General features: G+C 36.9%; 1 protein-coding gene and 2 long non-coding RNA genes across 4 annotated transcripts in view; 2 read left to right on the forward strand and 1 right to left on the reverse strand.

The window, feature by feature from the left end:
* Window positions 1–3,284, reverse strand: part of PTPRR (protein tyrosine phosphatase receptor type R) — a 274,719-nt gene extending 271,435 nt beyond the window's left edge. The window contains exons 1-2 of the mRNA XM_042947172.1: window positions 3,096–3,284; window positions 1,078–1,221 (exon numbers count right to left, since the gene is read on the reverse strand). The gene's annotated coding sequence lies outside the window, so the exon portion shown is untranslated. The remainder of the gene's footprint in view (window positions 1–1,077; window positions 1,222–3,095) is intronic.
* Window positions 239–16,522, forward strand: LOC122224830. 2 transcript variants are annotated; one of them, XR_006204952.1, is made up of 4 exons: window positions 239–333; window positions 14,177–14,337; window positions 15,594–15,710; window positions 16,299–16,522. It is a non-coding gene; the product is annotated as an uncharacterized LOC122224830 (long non-coding RNA). The 2 variants fall into 2 exon arrangements; XR_006204951.1 differs by having other exon boundaries at window positions 14,190–14,337.
* Window positions 3,398–7,959, forward strand: LOC122224831. The gene is made up of 3 exons (XR_006204953.1): window positions 3,398–3,607; window positions 4,661–4,866; window positions 5,850–7,959. It is a non-coding gene; the product is annotated as an uncharacterized LOC122224831 (long non-coding RNA).
* Window positions 16,523–21,006: the final 4,484 nt, after the last annotated feature.

The raw sequence follows: 21,006 nt of genomic DNA on the forward strand, positions 1-21,006 counted from the left end.
CTGTTATCAAAAATCAGTTGCCTATATTTATGTGGGTCAATTTCTGGACTCTCTATTCTGTTCCATTGATCTATTTGTCTTTTGCCAATACCACACTATCTTGCTTAGTGTCACTTTATTTTTTTAATTTTTTTTAATGTTTATTTATTTTTGAGAGAGAGACAGATTGCGAGCAGGGAGGAACAGAGAGGGGGGAGACACAGAATCTGAAGCAGTTTCCAAGCTGCTTCAGCACAGAGCTCGAACTCACCAACTGTGAAATCATGACCTGAGCTGAAGTCAGACACTTAATCGGCTGAGCCACCTGGGAGCCTCAACTACTGTCACTTTACGGTAAGTCTTGAAGTCTTTTTTTTCCCATTAAAACTAGAAACAAATAAAGGATGTTTCCTATCAACACTGTTTTTCAACATTGCTCTGGAAGTCCTAGTTAATGCAGAATGACCAGAAAAGGGAACAGAAGGTATACAGATTGGGAAGGAAGAAATAAATTTGTCTTTATTCAAAGGTGACATGATAGTCTATGCAGAAAATCTGAAATTTTGATATGTATGTTCTCCTTGCAGAAAGTTTTAATTAAGTAAGGCAAGTCAGATTTTATATTTAAAATAGTTGGGAAATAAAATTCACTTTATAGATATGTACCCACAGCAATCTTGGTAAGATTTTACCTGTTTCATGAGTAATACCTTTAACAGGGTTTTCTTGATGACCCTAAACTGCGATTTAAGGTCTAATTCTTTGTTAAAATAATGACTTTGCTGGACATCTAGCTGTATGCCCTTGTGTGTATAGAAGAAGCTTTTCTTTCAGGCTGAAGGAAAGCAGAATTTAATATTTTTCATTGGATAAAGATGAAAGATTATAGCAACAGTGGAAAGGGAATGGCTTCTATTCTAGAGTGTCCTGGATACGGTATGCCTACATATAGCTGGAGCAGAAGCACATGTCCTTCATGAAAGAAAGACTCAGGCACAAGCAGCACTGTGTAGGTTCTTTAGTAAAGACTGAGCCATTCTCACCTCCACAGTGCATTGTTGGTACCCAGAAGATATCAAGGAGGTGGCCCCAGCTCACCTGTACTGGTGCAGCGCAGCTATGGCTGGCTGTGACCAGGGTCCTCCTCAGGTAGTTTGCAGGTAACAAACCACGAATAGATCAGAGTGGAGGCAGGTGAGTTGCCTTCATGTGTCGGGCATTCCTGGAACTATCTGAAAACAACTAGAAAGATCAAAGAAAAGGAAGAGATTTGTCTGTCAGTAGATGGGAGTAAGGAGATAACAGAATTTTAATATTCTTTGTTTTCACAGGTTGATGGTACTAGACAGCCAGAGTCACTCCCCTTTCATAAAGATGCATTTTTATTACAGATAAGGACATGCTGGACATAGAATTTGGGGAATTTTTATGGTCAATAATAGACTTTTCTGTGTGTGCAAGTGTGTAAATTATTTAAAACCCACCGTGTATAGTACCACACAATTAAACTGCTACATATCCATCCAAAATATTTATTTTCGCAACTCGCATGATCAATATTGACTATTGCAGTTACTTGATTATATCAGAATCCACATCAGCGTGCCTGGGTGGCTCAGTTAAGTGTCCGACTCTTGATCTCAGCTCAGGTCATGATCTCACAGTTCATGAGAGTGCAGAACCTATTTGGGATTCTCTCTCTCCCTCTCTCTCTGCCCCTCCCCAGCTCACTTTCTCTCTCCTTCTCTCAAAATAAATAAACACTAAAAAAAATCTATATCAACTATTAAGACTGACGAAACCATTATTTTCGGTGTACAGATCCATTCAATGTGTCTTAAGCTTCATTTTTAAAAAGTGGACTACAGATTGTTTTGTTAAGAGAGGACTCACAGAAGAGGTATGAGAGGAACCCTGCTCATGCATGAGCTCTTTGGATGGGCAGGAGAATGTGCTTCTCCTCACAAGAGAATAATAACAAGAGACAATATCAACCTGCATTTGCATAGCAAGATTTTCAGGCCCTTTTTCTTCTCCCATTTCGTATTATTCTCATGTTATTTAGACAGCAAAATTATTCCTCTCTACATCATGCAAATGATGAGACCAAAGAGAGGTGCACTGAAAACCTAGTGAACAGGAAAACACAATCCCTTTGCCTAGGATGCCAGCATACTTTCCTTAGACCACTGAAGAACTTTAATTCTCTGTGTGCCCTGTGTTCAGCAAGTGAATTATGAACCATCTCAAAGTTCATTCAAATACATTTAAATTCTCCTATTTTTCTTTCTTTCTCTGGACACTTTACCTGGCTTACCAGAGGAATAAAAAACCAAAATTGGCAGACCTGAATCACAAAGAATGGAAAACTATTTCATTGGTTTAATAGGAAACATCTGCTGGGTTGGTTGGACCACTACTGGCTATACAATTCTTTTACCCTTTGTGCTTTTAGTGATCATTGTATGTGCCTGAATTATTTTCTTAACTACATGGTACACTCTTCCAGGGAATAAATGATTATTTCTACTTTATATTCTTAGCACCTATGCTTAAACATTGGTAGTCATTAAAAATGAATTTTTGTTGATGATGTTTATGTAGAAAAGGGCTTAACATATGCATACACTATGGATCCAGCAGTTTCCAAATGAATAAAAATTGCTGAATGAGTAACTTCTTTCAGGTTATTAAATGTACCATGCAACCTAGGCATGGCTCAACATCTGCTATATTTTGGCTTTTTATATTGTATCACATTTCATACAGGAAATGTCACTATAATACTAACTTTATGATGTTTTCCTCTATTGGTGTATAGTATATTTTGATCTATATGAAGTTCATTCATCCAGAAAACACTTACTAATCTCCTTTTATATGCCAGACACTGGATATGAACTTGGCACATGGGATATGCATAAAATTGGCCCAGACTTTAAGAAACTTTACATTGTATAGCTAATTTAAAACATGTTGTACATTCTTCTGTTTTTTTTTCTATTTCCTCTATTGCTTCTTACTCCCCATTTCTCCTTGAATTTTCTCATATTTGTTTATATAGCCTGGCAGCAGCTGTTTAGTAACAAGAGGGCTTCCATTTATTGAGTACTCACTGAATAGCTGTGAGGAATGGTGTTAAGTGCTCTTCACACAATGATGCTTTGTTGATTAGCGCTTAAACCTTAGAGCAAACCTACTAGGTGGTTATTATTGTCTCGTTCATGTTATAGCTGAGAAAATAAAGGTTTGGAGTGGTTGCATAGGACCTGTGTCTCATGTAGGGGAGCCAGGGTTGACGCAGATCTTCCTTCTTCAAACTCCACTCACTTACCCACTACATCATAGTGCTATTTAACAAAGGGTGGAGTCAATTATTGATGTAATGACAGACCTTTTGTGGCATGTACACTTTTATTTCTCTAATGTATGTGCATCAATAGGAGCACATGTAGAGAATAGGAAAGTTGTAGAGAGGGGCTTGAAATAAGATCCAGGAAGGCTGGAAGAAGTGAGACTGTTTAGATGAAGAAGAAGAAGAAGAAGAAGAAGAAGAAGAAGAAGAAGAAGAAGAAGAAGAAGAAGAAACTTTGAGGGGATAACACATCTCTCTGTGTCTAGGGCTGTGGTGTGGAAAGGGAATATTACCTCTTAAACACTACTCCAAGGATACAGCTAGAAAAAGTTCCAAGTTAAAAAGAAACAAGTTTGGGCTTAATACCAGCAAATATTTTCTGATAGAATTGTTACAGAAGAAATAAACTAACTCAGAATGAAGGGAATTCAGCTGGTGTAGAGGTTCTAACATGACAGTGTTGTGGAGGGGTTTCTGCAGAATGGGGAGATCAAAGAGACTGTGACTGTGGTCCTGCCTCTGGAGCTGAAAAATGGTCTTAGAACATCCCCCAGGATTAGCCCTACTGAGCAGTAGATGTCACTGTTTCATAGAAAGAGCGGTAAAGAGGCACCTTCCTGATTGTAAATGGGATACTCAGAAAAGATGTATTCAGATCTCTTTTCATTTTCTGCGGAGAAAAGTTTCTAAAAACTATTTATATCTAAGAAACATGCAATGAGAAATCCAATATTTTATAGCATTTTGCTTTAAGAAGTCAGGCCTTATTTTTATTGGAAGGTTTAGTCCAACATTATGGTGGAAGATTATACTAGGCCCAAAGGTTTCCATGTATAAGATGAGATCTAAAAGAAGACAAACTTCTTGTTCCCTAGATGCTGCTGCTTGTATAGAGGATGATATACACACTCTCAATATATGCATATACACACACACACACACACACACACACACACATATATATATATACACACCCCAACACACACACATTTTGAACAAATGCTTATTCTGTCCCCCTTTCTGGCCCCTTATTATTTCTGTACTTAACTCAAGGTCTTTTAGAAAAAGGGTATGATGTTGTATATATTGACTAGTATTTGTATTTCTCGATTTGTAAGACACTTAAGCTGAGATCACTGTAAATCAAGTTCCAAGCAGAGGGAGGTTTTTCTTGATAATCTGCAAAACCCAAAGGTTGGGAATGAAGCAACTTCTCAGCCCCAGAGAATGTTACAGGGTCACTGACACTGTTTAGCAATAGGAGACAGCAAAGCCCTCTGGACCACATTTCAAGGGTTTCCTCTTCCCTCTGCTTTGTCTTGTCAGTTCTGATGATCCCCACTGGCTCACACAAGACCTGATCCTCATTTGACCTGTCTCTCTGGGGAGCTTTTCTCTGGGAAGACGTTTCTTTCACTTCAAAGAGACTTCAAAGACAGAGAGAGGGAAAAGAGCAGCTGGGGTCCTCAAAACCTGCCCTTTTCCTTGGCTGTGTACTGCTTTCAACAATGGCTTCCTAAGAATCTATAAACGTATGTAACTCATGGTTGCATTCTTTTAAGGAGCTTATAGTCACAGAGGAAGGATGAAATATGACAAATGACATAATAAAAGGTGGAATGCACCCTAAAATTAGAACAAAGGGCCATATGTTTTAAAATAGGATAGTGAGCTGGAGTAATCACAGAAGGTTTTTTGGAGCATATGAAATTTTAATTAGGATGCTGAAGGATGGGCAGAATTCTGATACTAAGAAAATGCTGGGGAACGACATTGTAAAAAAAAAGAATGGTCACAGTCTATATAGATCAAAGGTGGAAAAGGAAGGGATTTGGGGTTCTTGTTCAGATTGGCTGAAATGTGGGGTTCATAACGTGGAAATAAAGCCAAACCAAAATCATGATCATAATCTTGCTCTGCATGTGAGGATAGACATCAAATGGCTTTTGGGAGGGAAAAGATAGTTCTAAAAGGAATGCTTTAGAAAGATACTATGTTGCTGTGGTCTTTTCTGTACACTGGTGATCTTTATCACGGGAGGCCAGATCATCTGTTGAGAGTAAGGAAGGTATGTATGCAATTGAGATCTTTAGAAGCATGGAAATTTTGGGTAGTTACTATAGGAATTTTGGCTTTATAGGAGAAAAAGAAAGCACTGCAATGAGGACCAACAGGCTGAAGTCAGAGAGCACAGATTATGAAACATGAGTTAGTAACTGCCACCATAATGCTTCAGTTAACAGTGCTGGAGTGGAAGCATGGAAAGCAGATGGTGACAGCCACTAAAGGCTAGGAATGTGCATGATGAGTAGGACACAGAGTAAAGAAGACTAGGAAATCTCAGGTACAGAGAGGGCAGTTTTGAGAATGACTGAACACTAGCTTCTGTTCAAGTGGAAAGAAAATAAAGCATATACGTGTATCTATAATCTCCAAGCACCTATGTGTGCCAGGTAAGGCTCTAGACAATATTAATAAACTATGTGAATTAGATGTTGATGTAATTGTTTTACAGATAAAGAGATGGAGAGTTAGTAAGGCACTAGTAGGACTGGTATGAGACAGAATTGGGATCCAACCCAGATCTGCCTGATGGAGACAGAAGAAAGTGGTTGCCAGTTGCCTTATGGATCGACGGCAGAGCAAAGATAATGAAAGGAGGGGTCTCTTTGGAGAAGCCTGGGTCAAGCCTGTTGGGATGCAAAAGAAGGATGATACAATGCAGGCCAAGGGGAGTTCAATTATTGTCTTGATATTCATTTCATATCTTTGATGCTTTGATAATGAGATTCTCCAGAATTAGTAGAATATGGTAAGACTGGCTCAGCCATGGTAAAAATATCAATTATAATAAATCTTAAGATGAGAGAACAAGATCTAACAGAATCTCTCATGATCCTATAAAAAAAATACTACTCTGGCCGGAAGGAGTCATCCACAGTCAGTCACTCTGCTACAGCCAGGGCCCATCTAAGAGATAACCTCAAGCTGTGAGTCCTGAAGCACCCTGGGGCATTTGGTTGAAGGTGGGAGAGAGTGCCAAAGCCAGGAAACAGGGACACTGAGCCACTGTGGACCAGGTCTAGGCAGGGGTATCTGCCTGGTGACACTGCATGCTTGGCCAGTTCCAGTCTCTGGAAAGAGATTTACAGAGCAAGAAGCCGGGGGCTTGGAAGAAGGAGAGCTGAGACTTGAGCCCTTGTGCAACCTTCACGATTGCCCCATTGTAAGTGCAGTATTGCTCATCACAGACACCTTCGTGTTGAAGAGCTCGTGTTCTGCAGTCAGAGCTGCTTTGGATTCCCACCACTGTCGTTTACTCACCATGTAATTTTGAGCAAATTGACTCCCTGCACTTCAGCTCTTTCATTTCTGTATAAAGGTGGGACTACGATATCTATCAGATTAGCTACTTGATATTTGCCCTACAGCTAATAGTACATACAGTTTACTGGCACATTGACCGAATTAATAAATGGTAACTGCTACTAGCTGATAGTAAGTCATGGAAAAAAGGAAAGAAACTAACTGCTTAATAATAGAAGTTTGCTTAAAAAATGCCGACCATTTTGTATAAAATCACTAAATTGTATTCATGGTAGGATCTCATTTTTGTAAAAGAAAAGGACGAGGAGGGTTGGAATAAAATGAGACACAGTGTGAGGATGAATTATCGATCGTCCTGTTTGTGTATATCTTTCCTGAGTAATATGTGTTACTTTTGTAATAAAAAAATAAGTTAAACATTTTATTAGAGGGGTTGTACTGAGAAAGTGAAAATGTAGTTCTAAGGAATATTTTTAGGTTTATGTTTCTCATTATTCTGTAATCTCAAATTCAAAATGCTCCAAGGTTTACAAAAGAACATTTTGAGTTCATTTAGTGTTATAACTACATTACAATATTATACCTGGTGAATTCCAAAGAGATACATTTATGACTCCATTTGTATTAGCCCCAATTTTCTCTATTTAAACACAACTGTTTTTATTTGTTCTGTTCCATTTCATTTCGTGTCCATTCGTAAACATATACCACATATTGTAATCATAGAGAATGTCGAGATTTCATATGCCTCTTTCTTCACTTAACGTTTTTCATATTGCCCCATTGTCTCCAGATTTATGACTTTCATGTCTGCTAAGTAATATTCTATCGAGCACCATGATCTTATTTGTCAATTTTCTCTAAGGTTTAACATTTCAGATCCTCCCACATTTTTACAAGCATAACCCAATCCCACTGCCATAAACTTTTCTGCAAATGTAATTTTTTTCTTCTTGTGAACTCTTTCCGTAGGGTGAAGTTTTCAGAGGTAGGGCAATATTTTCTAGTTCTTAAAATTTACTGTCAGATCGCATTTCAAAACCACTCTACTCTATTTACAATGCCACTCTCCTGACAACTTGCACAGCTGCGTGATCTTTTGGCCCAATCTCACTATTATCATTTATTATCATTTTAATTTGCATTTCACTGATTACTAGCAGGTTTAAGCACTTGCACTGTTAGGTTTACTTTTTATGTTTCTACTGGTAGCTCTGATGCTTGTAAATAAATGCAACTTTTTGAGGTGTGATTGGAGCAAAGAAAGTCCCTTCATCGTTGGCCTTTCTCTACTTGATTTAAATCCAACAAAAAGTATTCATTTTACTTTTGAGGTGCCCCCAAAATGCCAAGTGCCATAACTGGAGATCAAAAATAGAAAACAAATATACAAATTGTTTTGCTTTCATGCCATTCCACACTCAGGAAAGAAACCAAGGGCCTCAGACTTGTCCTTTCTCAATATTTTGAAGCCTGATGGCACCAATCCAAGGGTCTCCTGGTGGAATTAGTTTTAGGGACAGCCAAAACACTCATACTCTGGACAACAGATTGGATTACTGACCAGGATCAACTCTTAATGGGCCACTTGTTTGGTCGTTATAGCAACAAAACTTAATTTAACATTCTGTTATCCTATCAATGGTTCAGCAACTAACCCTCAAACAGCCCATTCTGTTGAGCCTGAAGCCTGCCTTTCTCTCTTCTAGAATTCTTATGCCAATGTCCATCTGATAATTTTCAGGCCTTAGTATTTCAGCTGAAAGTTTTCAGGGCTTAGTATTTCAAGCTTGAAATGTGTGCCCCCACTCCCACCCGCCCCCCACAAGGGATCCAGCTCTTCCTCTGGATGTTTGCGTCAACTTAAGTCAGGAATCATAGAGGATGCACACAGTTGCACTGCTGGACAAAATGAGGTGTCACTCATTACATCTGGACCTTGGGAAACTGAGGGAATTTGATTTGCTTTACTCATTATTCTGGGAGAACCAGAGAAAGTCCCTGCGCTGGCTGAACAAGCAGGTTCTCTCCTTTCTGGAGCTTCCTGGGGTTATAGCTGTCCTTCATTAATCATGCTGAATGTGACTCTTCCTCTAGGACCATTGAGCTCAACAGGCTAAATCACATTTTCAAAGGGCTGTAACTTCATACATATTTCAACAACGACCTAAGAGGTTCCATACACTTTGACGATTTGGGGTAAACGCTTCACAGAACCCCTTAGGGAAGCAAATGTGGTAGTTTAACTGTGGCTCTAAATGTAAAACTATACCTGGATATATGTTTGTTCCACTTATAAGAAATTTTACATTCTATCTTTAGCTAAGTGTTACTTACACATTTATACAAAAATGTATGACATTTTTCATCCAAGAACCTATTTTTAATTCAAATTAAAACTGTGTATGTATGCGTTTATGAAGTCTTAGAGTTAAAAAAAGAGTCTTAGGGGTGGAGGCAATGCTTGATTGAAGCCAATATATAAGGCTCCACTACCAGTAAAGAAGCTATAAATATTGCTTCCTGTTGCTCATGTGGAAACATTAAAAAATGTGTTGAACTGAGTCAAATGTATCTTCCTGTGGGTTCTCCCACAAGCTACGATATGCATAGTCTGGATGTGTATTCTATTTAAGAAAACAATGACCTAGATACATTTGATTTTAATTTCTAAGGTTTTTTTTTGAAAAGACATTTTATTTTTGCTAACAAGACAATGCTACCAGCCAACCATGAACCCATGTAGAATATATATTTTGAGCGCATTTATTTGCTTTTGCAGTAGTAGGGATGGATTTGATTTTTTTACATGTTATTCCACTTTCTGCCTCCAACCAACAGTATACATGGGGGAAATGGTTAGCCAGAATTTAGAGCACAACAAAGCTAACTGACTTACAAAATGATTGAACCCAGAAAATTGTCCTGTTCAGTTTGCCAAGGCAGTTTTCTGTTACATGCTATCCTTTTAAATAGAGACCATGGCAAGCTGGAGCTGGTTACTCAATCTTATTTCTTTAAGACAGGGAAGAATTAATAGTCTCTTGTAAGCAATGTTGCTTCTTTCTACTTGCTTTGTTGTTGACTGCATGCCCGAACCATTTAGCAAATCTAATGCAGCAGTTTTTAAAAAGAACTTTCTTCTAACCTGTCAATAATATCAGAAAGCTGAGAGGTTGGGTGATGGTTCCTGACTTTGTTTTGATAAAGGCATCACATTATAACTCTCAGGCAAGAACTTGGTAGTTTGTGTCAGCCTTGCAAAATTCCTAGACAGAGAGAAATTTGCTAAATGTGCGTTCCTCTGTTTTTTAAAGAGCACATTACTTCTATTTTTTATAAATTGTTTTTAAGCCAAGGTCACAATGACTTGACCTTGACCTTGAGTCAAGACTCAAGGTCATCCTATCCTGGTTAGGGCCTTAATTTCTTAGGTGCACAAATTTCACAGATTGATATTCTCTCTTTCTCTTTGCCTCTTTCTTCCACTACCTCCCTCCCTCTTTTCCTTTACCACTTCTTCTCCTCCTTCTCCTTTTTCCTCTCTCTCTGTTCTTAAAATTGTTTTAAGTATAAAATGTTTTCCTTTGCTGCTTTTGTAATGACATTACCTCCTAAGGATGGCCTTAGGACTGCCTATAGGAATTCACATAGGGTTGGGAGACCTCCCCCAGGATGATGAAAGCTCCCTCAAGCCCCTCTACTAGGCAGCACCACCTGGACACCCACTCTTTATATTCCATCAAAACACAATATGCTGATCCCCGGTCAAATACTTGATTCTTTTCTTGACGTTACCTGCCTTTGTGCATCTGCTTCTGCTTTCCAGGGTAGATGGTAAATATTCATTTTTGTTTAAATACTCTCATAAGCATTCTTGTGAGTTCTATATCCTTTCAAAACTCCCTTCTTTGAAATGGGAGCACTCAGTAAAAGTGGTACCTGTGATTTTTATATGTATGGTTTACATGGTGACCATTCACCCATGCCATTTAGTTACTTATGTCAGCCATTAGTCTTATCAGTTTAGCTGATGTTGCTTTGAAACTTCCAAATCTTGTTTAGCTTTAGTTTTAGCTAACATGAAGAGAAGAGTTTGACAGATATGAAATTTAGTGCTATAGATAAATGGATTCATGTAAAAGCTGAGTGAAAGATGGCTTTCCAGTAAATACCTTATCTGTCCCAAATTCTCAGTGAATTATAGCGTGACCATGTAGGCTCGCACACTCTAACGCAACAAGGGTTACCAGTTTTTTTTTAATGTTTATTTATTTTTGAGAGAGACAGAGACAGAATGTGAGTGGGTTAGGGGCAGAAAGAGAGGGAGACACAGAATCCGAAGCAGGCTCCGGGCTCTGAGCTGTCAGCACAGAGGTTAGGGAAATCTAATTTACTCATATAGCGTTGAAGAAACAGACACGAAGGTTGTTACTTGCTCAAGGTCACACAACTGGAGGTGGAGTCGACCTGAGCCGAAGTCGGACGCTCAACCAACTGAGCCACCCAGGCGCCCCAAGGGTTACCATTTTTAAAACAAATACATATGGATAAGTCAGGATTGATAATCAAACATGCCCTACTTCTGGTATTTCAGACCATAGTAAGGAAAGAAAAAGTTCAATTTGAAAAGCGACCTCACTTTTCTGCCCCACTCTCTGATGATGAAAAGCACTTAACATTGGCCTTGTTGCTTTGAAAAAAGAGCTCTTGTGCAGATTTGGATTTTAGCCCTGGCTCCATCTCCAGTTGTGTGACCTTGAGCAAGTCACAACCTTCGTGTCTGTTTCTTCAACGCTATATGAGTAAATTAGATTTCCATAACCCCTTCAGCTTAAAAAGTCTACAACTAATACAAAAGTAAAAGGATCCATCTATTTAGAAGTAATAAATCCATTTTATTTTTCATTGTGCGTTTGAAAAGCAGTCACACAACATGAGTTGGATTAAGTAGAAGACCCAGCCTGAATGAGGCTAGCCAGGACTAAGGTTAGATGAGTATTCAGTCATCCTCCTGAGAACTCTAGACTCTTCCATGAAGTCACCATCCAAAAACATATCACAGTACATTGTTCTCATGAACCCGTCAGTCAGGCGAGGGTCTCCTAATAATAATGATCAAGTAATTATTACCTTTTATAAGTTATCTTATTCTTTCAGTCAAGAATGAGAAGTTACTCTCTCCAAGACATTGTTTGGGCCAGTGTGTGGGATTACTATATGCATTTTTAAAGATCAAACTTCGAAAGATTTTTAGCAATAAAGCAGGCTACCGTGCACATGAAAAAATATACTTCTAAGTGGCAGAGAAAAAGCTCTGATTTTTACAATAGCAAAAGACTTTGAGTCAGATTCTTTGATTAAAATTCAATTCCCCACGAAGCTTCTCATGTTTCTTATCACTTAAAAAATCATAAAATATTTCTGCTCAAGAGGCATAACTCAAACTCCAATAAAACCTGCATATTTTCTGCATATTTCTTCCCAACAACTATATCAAAGCAATAGTGTTAGGCAGCCTGGGAATAAATGATACTCAGTTTAAGCTTCACCACGGTCTTAAGCCAAATGATGTTGCCAACAGTTCGACAGCGATTAGCTCTAATAGAGAAGAAATGACAGCCTGCAGAATTTCTTCTCAAGTTTCTTCCAATTGTCAGTGAGTCAAAACCACAGTCACTGATGCAACAGCCCAGAAAGAGAAGGGGAGTTGAAAAACTTCCAACAACTGTCAAAGGAACTTCTAGTCTTTCTTAAGTTTTTAAATTAAGTTTTACTCATGTCAACCCCATCAGCACAAAGGAGTAAACTAAGACTGTGTTTATATGACACGACAACAACCAGTCAGTTAAGTGGGGAGTGAACTCAAATTCCTTGATTGACTCCAGTTTTTACTTACAGTTTGCTGTTTCAGTGTATTTAATTGGTCACAGTCTTAACATGCACATACTCAGTCAGTAAAATTCATGTGGCATTTAATCACTACTAACAACACTGTCCAAATTAACTCTGGAAATCTCAGGAATATATAACATAACAGCTCTTAGTCAATGTAAGTGCATGTTCATTTCTGAAAAGCAGTTTTGCTTTGAGCTGTCACTGAGAAACAGTGTAGATGAAAGCAAAGAGGGTGATAAATGCGGTATCCAAATAAATTAGACCCAGAGTAATTTAAACAATGCAAGGGTTGAAAGAGCAACTCTAACTGCACTGTTATTTAAAGATAAATTCAAACATACGCGTGAAAAATGGTGAGTATTTCAATTATATGATGTTGTAATTACAAAATTATATTTTGGATAATAATCCATAATGTTTTACTTTTTCTTTCTGAAAATTTTATTTTTAAGTAATCTCTGCCTCCAGGGTGGGACTCAAACTTACAACCCTGAGATCAAGGGTCACATGCTCTACCGACTGAGCCAGGCAGGCATCCTAAACCATAACGTTTTAGATTGGCAAAAATAATAAACAGAAACAATGTCTACTTATTTACCAAATGAATTAGTAGATAGGTATCATATTTTACCTACCTTAGCGTTGTGCAGTTTATACATATTACAGACTAAATATTAGCTGTATTTGGTTAAAAATAGTGTATTATTAAGTATGTACGTATTTCAAAGAAAACTAGTATAGCCTAATGAAAAGAAATTTGAATGTGAAGTCAAAATACTTGGGGTCCTTACTAGGCTCAATGCCTTCTGGCTTCTTGACATTGGGAAAGTCATCAGTCTGCCTGAACATGAGTTTCTTAATAAAGAAAGTGAAAAAAAAATCTGCCTCACAAGGTTAGACAGAAATTAAATAATCATGATATGTAAAAATTTGTTATAAAATTATAAAGCACCACAAATTATTATTATTGGTTATGGTATGAAGTCATTAATCTGCATTATCTGGCAAGGTAGGTATCATTCTACATGTTGTTCACAGGAAGACACTGAGGTTCAAAAGGGTTGGTAATCAATTCAGGAACATATATCAGCAAGGAATATAGCAAGGATTAAAACCCACATTATCTGACTTCAAAGCCAAACGCCAATGCACAGTGCAGCATCCTACTTCATAATAATGACCTTCTCCGAGATGCTTGTGGATATCTAGGGCACTTTACACCCTTAGTTGTCCATTATATAGGTATTTATCAATATGCAAATGACTAATCTTATAGCAATCCTTTATTTGAAGTCTTCGATGAACACAAAGTGAGGTCATTTACAAAATGTACTACGTTTGAAATGTAGTTAATCAATATCTTATTTGCAAATTTAGGGCTTTTTAAACTGATGTTTTCATTTAGGGAGATAGTTTATGGATGGCAGGGGAGTTAGTGTAGTCAGCAAAGTACTATACATGCTTCTATCTACTCAGACTTGGAAATCATCAAAAAGTGGGGCCACTGGTGTCCAATCTGATTTCTAAGTGAAGTTTCAGAACAATTTATGTGCTGAGACCTCTTTCTATAAAAACAAAACTGTCTAAGTGTTCACTGCTAATTCTTTTAACTTTTAGCCCTTCTCTTTAGGTACATTCTCCCTGAGAGAGCTTGTGCCACTAGCATATGGACATGACCATCTCTATGGGATAGGTGTTCTTGAAGAAGCCAAAGAAATTTGAAATGCTTTATGGTCCAATAGCTTCCTTTCAGAGAGAAACATATTCAAATGGAACAGGTAAGAGGGGGAAGTAAATACGTTTCTCAGTTATAATAAGGCTTAAGAGGGCTACCATATTCTTTGTGCACGTTGAAAGATTTTAAGGCAATGCGTTTCAACTGTTGTTCTTGAACCAGTCTCAAAAACATTTGAGATGCTTATTAAGGATTAATATTATTAAGAATTGATATTAAGTTTGACTTCATCGAGGCTTATTAAATCAGAATATTAAGAAGGGTATACTTAAATGCACTAAAGTTTGAGAATGATTGATTCCAGAACACTTCACTTCCAGGTTACATAAATTCAAATTTTCAATGCTTTCTTTTTACATAGAATAATATTAGTCATTTTTCTATTCATTCCTTAGTTGTGCTTAATATTAAGCATAGTTTATGGTTAGTTCATTCAATTTATAAAGAAATTGTAGAGGAACTACTTTTCTTTATTACTGGGTATGGGTCTTCAGCTGGGTCTTATGAGGACTACAGCCTTCTACAAAAAGATATGTGCACATGTCTAAATATAGTACATACAACTTCAGTAGGTTCACAGACACCCTGAAGCTGATTCACGGACCACAGTTAATAATGATGACTTTAATAATGTAAAATTTTACCAGCATAATTGGAGATTTTAATGAACATTTTTAAGGAGTTGATAAGTTAAACAGGCAGAAGCAAGCAAACTTCAAAAAATACAAAAGAGAAGATGTGAAAAATATGAATAAGTTTTACCAAACGAATGTGTTTATGTGTGTGTGTGTGTGTAACCGCATACAACATTTGCAGAGTACATATTTTTGTCAAGAATGCACCACACATTTACTGAAGTGGGCCACACACTGGGCCATAAACATGTCTCCACAAATGCCAAAAAGTTTATAACAGTATGTGACTAAGGTGATTTAACTAGAAATCAGAAAATATTGGGTGTATTAGTTTTCCATTGCTGTGTAACAAATTACCACAACTTAGCTGCTCAAAACAAAGCTCATGAATTATCTCACAGTTCTGTATGTCAGAAGTCTGGCGAGCCTTGTCTGGTTTCTCTGTTCAAAATCTCCCAAGACTATAGTAAAGTTGTGGCCTGGGCTGGGATCGTATGTGGAAGATTTGGGGAAGAACTTGGTTCTGTATTAGGAAGGATTCTCCAGAGAAACAGAAACAATTGGATGGATGGATGGATAGATAGATAGATAGATAGATAAATAGATAGACAGACACATAGGTACATAGATAATTTATTATAAGAATTGGCTCACATGGTTACAGAGGCTGAGAAGTCCACAATCTGCCATCTACAGACTGGAGGAGAACCAGAGAGGCTGGTGGCATAATTCAGTCCAACTCCAAAAGTCTGAGAACCAGGAGCACCAATACCAGCATTAGGTAAGATTTTAAATGGAAAAATCTAAACAATAAATTATTAGAATTAATAAGACAGTTTACCAAGTTTCTGCAATGAAACATAAATGTAGAAAATTATTGTATTTCTATGTATTAGCAATAATGGAAGAAGTAGATAATGAAATTTTAGAAGCATATCAGCCACAAAAATCTAAAATAAACAACAAACACATTTTAATGCAGATACACAAAAATCTTCCTGAAGAAAAATGTGTAACTTTATTAAAAGACATTAAGGTAGGCCTAAATAAATGGATATCCTATGTTAATTGGTTGGGACACTCAGTACAGCAAAGATTTCAATTATTTTCAAATAGATCTACAAGTTTTATGGAATTTAAGTCAAAACCTCATTATGTATATTTTTTTTGTAAAAGTGATACTATGATCCCAACATTTATTTGAAAGCAATTTGGTAGCTAAGATGACCTTGGAAGAGAAGAAGGTTTGACCACTTACTCTTCAGGTATCAGGATATATTATAAAGATATATGATAAATAAAGCAGTGTGACATGGGGCATGGATGGATAAATAAACCAATATAAAAGAACAGGATCTATTATTTTTAGATCAACAGGGTATATGACCGAGTGGTGCTGCAGATGCGTGAAGATGATCAACAAATGGTACTGGAGCGATTGGTTATTCACATGGGAGGAAAAAAGAGAAAAGAAAATGGATTCCTACCTTATAGAGTACACAAAACACAATTCCATTCTGATTAATGATCTAAATGGGAAAACAAAAGTATAGAATTTAATACAGGGTGGGTGAGGGGCATTGAGGAGGGCACCTGTTGGGATGAGCACTTGGTGTTGTATGGAAACCAATCTGACAATAAATTTCATATTAAAAAAAATAATCTAGTATAGCAGAATATTCTTGATTTTGACGTATTCAGGATTTTTATTAAAGTTAAAAAGTACACAACATAAAGAAAAAATCCCCTGATAAATGTGGCTCGTATATGAGCCATGTAATAATTCAGATCTTATCTTACTATGACCATATTTTGGTGACTTTTGGGAACCGGCATTGTGCCAGAAGCAGCTCCCTAATGTCAACTCTTTCCCATTGGCCACACCAGCAGTATTATAGGACAAGCAATAGGCTAGAATAAAATACAGATGCTGAAGGGTGTTTGTGAAGAGATTGCAAAACATGAAGTTGTGGACAAAGAAAGGGAGAAAACCAGAGGAGAGTTAAAAGAGAGAAGCCATTCCTCTGTTCAAGCCCCTTTTACCTGATCTGGGTGCACCAGGTCCTAAGGGCAGCTCACCAGAGGACAGGTCGGTCTGTACAGTATAGCCAATTTGAATCTAGACTAGAGGATTTCAAAACAAAAATCACTGTTCTTTTATTATTTAAAAAGTAAATCACAGGAACATGGATTTCAGTTTTTTAATCTATGTGTTAATCAGGTGAATAAAAATCAATACCTGTAATACTATATGTAAATTCACACTATATATGAATTTTGTTGAAAATTGTGTGTGTAATCTTCTATTCAACCTGGAACAACCCAGATTGAAGGTTTGCATCAATAATCATGACATCCAATCCACTCCATTAAGATAAGTTTATTAATCGCTTCATGCTGAAAGAGATTGAGGAAAAACCAATTCGAGTCTGAATGTTTTGTTATTATTAGAGAATTTACCTTTGAAAAAAACTATAGGATTGTGCTCTCAAGGATGATCATTAGGAGTCTAAAATTAGCTAAATAGGGGCGCCTGGGTGGCGCAGTCGGTTAAGCGTCCGACTTCAGCCAGGTCACGATCTCGCGGTCCGTGAGTTCAAGCCCCGCGTCCGGCTCTGGGCTGATAGCTCGGAGCCTGGAGCCTGTTTCCGATTCTGTGTCTCCCTCTCTCTCTGCCCCTCCCCCGTTCATGCTCTGTCTCTCTCTGTCCCAAAAATAAATAAAAAACGTTTAAAAAAAATTAGCTAAATAATGTAAGAAATGATAGAAAGTAACTTGAAATGATCTCAAATATTTGAAATAAGCTTACTGGGAAAATATATAAAGTTAAATAACTTACTCAGGGAAAGAAAATGGCAATAGTCCTCAATTGCTACTAACATTTATTGAATAGTCTGTTTAGTAGAGGTTTCACACAGATTTTGGTTTTCAAGGTTACTATCTGGAGACATATCATCTAACTGTGCCTAGTCTCCATAAGCCAAAGTGCCACTTCTATCTAAAAGCAGCTCTCCAGTAGGGAATCATTATTCTTTTGGGACTGGACTTTATAGATCTTACTTCTGTAGGTATAGCAAATAGCTCACCACTATATGAATATATAAACTAAGGATGACACAGGCAGGACAGAATTCTGACAGGTTAATGGACCAGTCACGTTATACTCCCTTTTCCTTTACTAATGCAAAAATTCAGACAACAGATATGATACTCACTACAAGTAAAATGTATCCATGGACCCCATTCTCAGAGAAACAACTATCAAATGACCTCATGTTACAGAACATCATATCACCAATAATGAAGGAAGCATGGATTATCAGTAAGAGTTTAGGCCTACTGAAATACCCAAAGGCATTGTTAGATTATTGTAATATTGTGAGGATATTCTTTTTAATTAAAGGTGAAATATTGGCTCTCCACTTAAAAAATGTATCACAACATATTTGGAAGCACTGTTACAGGAAAGCGATCCCAGATGTTCTCTGAGAAGTCATGAAAGCCCATTTGGAAAACACTGGTACACTGTAATGTATGTGTGGGTATAAGTTAAATCTATGTGTTTACATACATTTATGTATATCTTATATAGACAGACAGACAGACACACATACACACACAGGTATACATGATGACAAGAAATAAACCAGAGTAATGGACATTTGGGGAAAGACATTGATAACTCTCCATAAACAATTTGCTAACGTAAATCACTGAACTTAATGGTTGAAATGAAACACACAAGGGAGCAATTAGGTAGAGCAAAGGCAAATAAATAAGACCAAACTCCATGCAAATATAATGTTTCCTCAATGCTGCTGATATGGTTCAAGAAAAGCTAGCTTGACTAGTTAAATCTCAGGAAGGAGAAGTATTATGACCATCCTCAGAATCCAGATGGGCTACAAGCTCCATTTTTGTGTTCAAAAAACAAAAATAAGTTAACACTTTTTTTTTTTTTTTTTTTTAATTTTTTTTATTTTATTTTTGGGACAGAGAGAGACAGAGCATGAACGGGGGAGGGTCAGAGAGAGAGGGAGACACAGAATCGGAAACAGGCTCCAGGCTCCGAGCCATCAACCCAGAGCCTGACGCGGGGCTCGAACTCACGGACCGCGAGATCGTGACCTGGCTGAAGCCGGACGCTTAACCGACTGCGCCACCCAGGCGCCCCCCACACTTTTTTTTTTTTTTTACAAAGTAGCTTTAAATAAACGGTTAGAACAGCTATTAAGGTTTAATATTTTTATACCAGAATTAACAGAAGAAATAAAATATGATAATGAATATTTGAATAAGGTACTAGAAAGCAGTGAATTAAATTTTGTTAATTGAAGGGGTGCCTGGGTGGCTCAATCAGTTAAGCGTTCAACTCTTGATCTCAGCTCAGGTCATGATCTCACAGTTCATGAGATTGAGTCCCTTGTCAGGCATCTGTGCTGACAGCGTGGAGCCTGCATGGGATTCTCTCTCTCCCCCTCTCTCTGCCCCTCCACCACTTGCACTTTCTCTCTCTTTCAAAATAAATAAATAAACTTAAAAAATTTTAATTAAATAATTATCCTGTCCAACATACACTTTTAAAAGCTGGGGATATTTAAGAAAAATGAAAAATTATCAAAGAGTACTTCCTTAAAAACAATACTTATGGATTTTTTTCTGACCGTAAACATAATCATTTATTGTAGAAAATTTAGATGAATAGAGAAAAATAAAATCTCAATTGAGTCCTGTATAGGTGGAAACACCCAAGGCCATAGATAAATTGCATATAAATTGGAATAAAAAATAAGTATATAAGCATGTAGATTAAAAAGGAACAAATAAAGTCGTTTACTTAGAACCACATGGACTAATGCAAAAGCTCAGGAAGCTAATCAGACAGAAAATAAGCATACAGAGATTAATAGTTTTCCATCAAACAAACAAAAAAATATTAGGTAAAAGATTCCATTTAAAAAAGCAGTAATGCCTTTATCAAAGTATAAATATATAACCGAGTAACAAGTTATGACATAACCTATAAAACTTTACTGCAGTGTCTAAAACAAAAACTTACTAAGTGGAAAATAAACCATATTTATACGTAGGAATGCTCAATATCGTAAATATCTTAATAATCCAAAGTAGCCTATAAATTAAGTGACATCTCAATCAAAATCTCCACCAGATATTTCATGGAACTTGATAAAATGGTTTTATTTATTTATTTTTTCAAATTTTTATTTAAATTCTAGTTAGTTAACATACAGTGCAATATTGGTTTCGGGAGTAGAATTCAGTGATTCGTCACGTACGTACAATGTATGTGATTTCATGAAGTGATTTTAAAATTCATGTGGAGGAACAAAGGCTTAAGAATAACCAGGAAAATCTTGAAAAGGCAAGAAGCAACTGAATGATGCGTTCATCTTAACACCAAAACAGAGTATAGAACTAAAATTAAAATAGTGACAGAGCGGGAATAGTACAAGACAACATGGATTAATCATATATAGCTGAGTGAAGTTCTGAACTTTCCCCTGTGGAAATGTGGAAAATCCAGAACTTCACTCAAGCATGGGTGGTAATTTAACATGTGATATAGGCCAGCATTTAAAACCAGTGGGAACTGATGAGCTCAATCAATGTTCTAGGAAAATGAAAATGTATAGAAGAAGAGTCCTGCTTCAAATCATTAAATGAAATAAATTTTGGCTGGTCTATAAACCTAAATAAAAATATTAAGGTATTAGTAATGAATATGGTCAAATGTGTTTATGGTGGTGGGGAGAGGAAGGGCTTGAGTAGCAAAACACAAAAAACAAAAGCTAAAGGAAAAGGTTGACAAGCTTAAATTCAAACTAAAAGTAAAGAATGATTATTACTTTGGAAGCTAGTATTTACAGCCTGTATAACATAATCAATTAATATCCGGGAAAATGTGAATATGTTATATAATTTACATAACATATATACCCTTCAAAATTAATAAACCAAAAACAAAACAACTCAGCAGAAAAATAGGTGAGAAATATAAACAGATAATAAGAGACCAATAAACATAAAAATATGTTCTACTTTGCTAAAAGAAAAAT

This window comes from Panthera leo, chromosome B4, assembly GCF_018350215.1.
Source record: "Panthera leo isolate Ple1 chromosome B4, P.leo_Ple1_pat1.1, whole genome shotgun sequence".
Lineage (NCBI taxonomy): Eukaryota > Metazoa > Chordata > Mammalia > Carnivora > Felidae > Panthera > Panthera leo.